The 5,187-nt window shown below is 34.8% G+C and overlaps 1 pseudogene; it reads left to right on the top strand.

Moving 5' to 3' along the window:
• The first annotated feature begins 3,205 nt into the window (after nt 1-3,205).
• LOC112474481 lies at nt 3,206-3,320 on the top strand (annotated as a pseudogene).
• Nucleotides 3,321-5,187: the final 1,867 nt, after the last annotated feature.

Raw genomic sequence — 5,187 nt, forward strand, 5'->3', positions numbered from 1 at the left:
TATATAATATATATTATTATATAATTACATAATTATATATATATAATATATATATATATTACAGCCCTTCTGAAACATAAATAATTGCTGCTTTCCACTACCTAAAACTAAATGAATCCTTGAAATGAAGGGAAATGCCAGCATGGAAAACAAACAAACAAACAAACAAAAAACAAGAGTTAAAAATAATTAAAAGTACAATAAAGAAACCCAGAAAAGATAAAATAAAAATAATTTGGGGATTTTTCCTAATTTTCATCATTATACTAATGAAAAAAAGGGAAAGTATCAATTTAGTAAAAACACTGGAAGTTAATAACTGTATATTTAAGTTTTTCCAACAAAAAAAGGATAAAGTGAAAATAGGGGGGACTTAGTGATCTGTTGGCATTAAGTTCAAAATTATCAAATTTGTGAATTCAATCTTACACAAAATTTTTCAGGTTAAACTCCTTTGCTTGTAGTAGATTTAGCAATTATAGATAGAAATATAAATATAGATGATATACGTACACACAGATGTGAAATGCGATGAAAATAACAACACTATGTAAATGACTAAATATAGAAAAATAACAGTTATTTAAAAACCTATACTTTGAAACTTGCTTTTTTGCTTCCTAATTTTCAAGTTTTAAGCTATTTTGTGAGAAATAATCAATTTGTGAGGTGCTAGAATGTGTTCTTCAAATATATAAACAAAGTAACAATTTTATATAAGAGCGACTATTTGATGCTCATAAACTAGTCTGTGGTAAAACCGATATTTGTCAAACTTCTCCAATTTCTCCAAATAATTCTTTATCAATATGTTAGGAAAAAAATCGTTTCTCTAGTCTGGAGGTTTATACCATAAAAGGCCCCTGAATTTTGATGAGGAAAAAGTCATATATGTATTTTCACTAACCACTAATTAAAAGTTGATGTTTCTTTGAATTATGAATGTGCGTAATTTGGTGGGCCATCTCCAACATGACTTCTGCCTCCTGATATTTATGGCTAATTAAACCCTTCCCTTTAGTATAAGCTAGATCTAGTGATTTGTTTCTAACAAATAGAAGACAGTAAAAGCAAAAGTAATGGAATTTTGCTTTTGAGATTAAGCTTCAAAAAGACTGCGGTTTTCATCTTGAGTGTCATCTCTTGCTCTCTCACTTGCTTTTCGAGGAAAGCCAGCTTGCCGTGTTGTGAGCTGCTTGCTATGTGGAGAAGCTCTCTTAACAAAGTAGTGACATCTCTAGCCAACAGTCAGTGAGGGCCTGGGGCTTGCTAATAGCCCCATAAAGGAGCCTGCCAAAGAATCTTCCCTCAGTCAAGTCTTAAAATGATTTCAGCCCCAGGCAACACTTCGAATTCAGCCTTGTGAGAGACCCTGAGACAGAGGCATTCAGCTAAGTTGTATCCAGATTTCTGACTAAGAGAAGCTGTAAGATAATAAACATTTGTTGCTTAAGCATTTAAGATTTGGGGATATTTGTTATGAAGCAATAGATAACTAGTATAGATTTTGGTACCTGGAAATAGGATGCTGCCCTTACAAGTACTTAAAAATAAGGATGTAGCTTTGGAACTAGGCAATGGGTGGAGGCCAGAGGAATGTTGAGGAGCTTGACAGAGAATGCCTAAATTGCCATGAACAGACTGTTAGAATTCTCAGCTTTGAGGATGCTGCTGATAAGAGCTCACAAGAAAGTGGGAAACGTAATTGGAAACTGGAGAAAGAATCATTGTTATGTACTGGCAGAATGTAGTGACACTAAAATGTGCTTAATGAACTAGGTAGTCTTGGTAAAGAGATTTTCAAGCACAGTGTTGAAGATAGCTCTGACACGCGGGTCTTTCCTGAGTATATGGTTACCTTGTAACCCTCCCAAGACATGTTTGTTTTCTCTTCCACACTCCTGGTACTGTTTAACCTAATGTCAGGTAGGTATTTTTATGCTTCTAGTCTATTTGTTCTTCCAATTAAACTCCTCGCTTTGATGATCAGATCTTTAAACTACACTGCTTACCATGCCATCCTCTGGCAGTTATCCACTCATCGCTGGTTATTCATCCACCTGCTTTGAAAAATTTTATATCTAATTTATCTCAACCATCCATTTCCAAGGCTAGACCTTGCCATTCACAATCACTGCAATTCCCTCATAACTTCAATTCACGTGTTTCCTTTTCTCACCACCTTCTCACCTTTCACATTTTCTTCATCAGTTACCCTAATATTTCTTTGATTTCAAATAGAATTAAAATCTACTACCACTGCCGCTAAAATAATTTTTACTATTCTTCTTTCAATTCAGGTCCTTCCACCCCTTGTTATTACATGTTCCTTCACTATAACGATATTCTTGCATATTTTTTTTTTGCAAGGGTCCCAAAACCCTTGTCCCTTTCTCTTTCATCTTATTTCTCTGGTAAGAATCAACCTCTGCATAAATTTTACTCTCAGTCCACTGCCCACCAATTAGATTTCTTGCTACAGGAAGGTAACCTACTGAAAGCCTCAGCTGTTGTAATTTGAATTTGGATTCCAACTTTCCTGAATTTGGAACAAGGAACAGATTTTCACAAGCTGCCCTCAGCCAGTTGAGGTAAATTAATGAAAGACTTCTGTGATGGATGAATTTCTTCCTGGCCAAAACATTTTAGAACTGCTCTACAGTATGAGAACCTTCTTATCTCATGCTTCTTTCCCTCATTCATTCACAGAGACAGACCTGCCTCATGGTCTGAAGATTCCCACCACATTTTCTGGTGCCTTTTTTTTCTCTAACAGATATTTCCCCTAGCTATTCTCTTGCATATTTAATCCTGTCTTGACATTTGATTCTCATGAGACCCTAAACTAACACAGCCGGCATTTATGCATCTTAGTGTGGCTAGAGAAATGTACACAACCATGCTAATTGCCCTTATTTTAAACTCATGACCACTAACTTTAAGTGGCTTGTTCACTCTTCCATATGACCGAACTGTACATTCCTCTCTCATTATACCTCCACAATCCCTTCCCTTCATTCTCACTATGAAGATGTCTTCATTTTTACTTCATTAAGATAACAGGCACAAATGAAAGAAAGCTTTCACCAAAATCTACCAACACACATATAAAGTTATTTCATCTGTGTCATATGCTCTGTTTTCCATTCTGACCGTGGATGAATTCTCCATGGTCCTAGCCCAAGATAAGAAGTCCATTTGTCCTGTCTACAGCCAACCCTGAACAACCCCGATCCTGTCTGATCTTGGAAGCTAAGCAGGGTTGGGCTTGGTTAGTACTTGGATGGGAAACCACCTAGGAAGACCAGGTGCTGTAGGCATAAATAATAATAAATAAAGGTACAGATGTGTTTGCTCCTTTTTGGATTTACAAGTCGTGGTGGAGGATGGATATTTAATTCACCCAAAAGGAGACTAGCTAGAAAGACTAGGTGCTATAGATGTTAAAAAAAAAAAAAAAAAGAAATCCATTTATCCTCTATACAAGTGGTCAGGAAACTTTTTTTTCTGTGAAGAGCCAGATAGAAAATATTTTAGACATTGTGGGCCACGTGGATTCTGTTGCAACTACTCAACTCTGTCATCGAACCATGAAAATAGATAGAAGAAATACATAAACAGATGGGTGTAGCTGTGTTCCAATAAAACTTGATTTACAAAAGCAAATGGTAAACTAGATTTGGCCTATGAGCTGTAATTTGTTTAGCCCTGTAGACCCTTAATCTGACCCTTAATCCCATTATTCTCTTGTCTGGTCAAAAACATAGCTCCAGCTATTCTCTCTCTCTCTGTCCTCCACTTTCTTCCCTACCTTCCTTCTTCTCTCCATCTGTCTTCCTCTCTCTTTTTCTTTCTCCCTCCATCCTTCCCTTGTTTCTCTTCTTCATTTTTTAAAAGAAATGGAATTATTCTTACCAGATCACAAATATACTATTATTCCTCCATCTTAAAATAATAGTGCTCTATTATTGCTACATCTCAAATGATTTGATCATTTCTATTTTCCCTATATTATAAACTTCCTTTTCATTTGTTCTCCGATAAGCTTTAGATTCTACTGTCCCACCAAATTGTTCTTAAGTTTACCAATGACCTTCACATTACTAAATCCAATAGTAAATTTTAGTCCTCATTTTACTTGGTCTTTGACATAGTTGATTACTTTCTCTTCCTTGAAACACTATTTTCATTTCAGTTTCCAGAGCACCCAATGGTGTTCTAGGTCCAGCTTACAGAAGCTTACAGAAGCTCCAGAAATCTGATTATTAAATAGTCAGGAAAATTTTGAGCCAGTTATTAAACAATTTGTACCCTGAAGTCAGGCATAATTAGAATTTTTACTAACTGGAAATTGGCAAATGTTAAAAAAAATCGTCTTAAACAAACAAACAAACACATTTTGCCAATATATCATCGAAACTTTCCTTATATACCTATGTATACTGACTTTCCAAGTATACTCAAACTTTTCTTGTACTACTCTGAGTGTTTCCTCTGAGTCTCTTGTACCCTTTTCTGCTCATATTTCTGATTGCTAATTATTGTAGATCTCCATGGTTTACAATTGCATCAAGGAGGTCTTTCTAATTTTGTTATTTTCCTTCATCCTGCTCGAATTTATTCTCCACACAAACAGCCAGAGTGATCCATTTTAAAAATAAATTAAATAATGCAATTTATCTAAACAAAACCAAAATAATGTTTTTTTGTTTGGTTTTTTTTGTTGTTGTTTTTGTTTTTGTTTTTGTTTTTGGCTGGAATAAGGGATTTGTATGTTGGACAGGGCATATTTGGAGAGTCTTCTAAGGTGGCTGGCAATGTGCTATTTTTGACATAGGTTACGTGAATGTTCTGTAAGTATTCACTAAGCTATGCATTTGTTTGCTTTGGTTTTCTGTATCAGTGTTTTATTTTACCAAACAACAACAACAACAATAACAACAGGTTAAAATGCTATTTTGGTAGTTTCAATCAAATTACCTAAAAACCAGTAGAGAATCACTTTGTAATGAGAACTCTCTTTGCTATATTAAAAACACAAATGTGACTATAAACACAATTGCCAAAATATTTCTTTACAACATAAAAAAAAAAAAAATGTTTCTCAGAGTAAACTGTAATACCAAGCCTAATTTTGTCAGTGGAAAAAGGCAAGCAGGAGGTTCCCATTTAACATTCTTTTTCTCT

This window comes from Pteropus alecto, unplaced genomic scaffold (genome assembly GCF_000325575.1).
Source record: "Pteropus alecto unplaced genomic scaffold, ASM32557v1 scaffold239, whole genome shotgun sequence".
Lineage (NCBI taxonomy): Eukaryota > Metazoa > Chordata > Mammalia > Chiroptera > Pteropodidae > Pteropus > Pteropus alecto.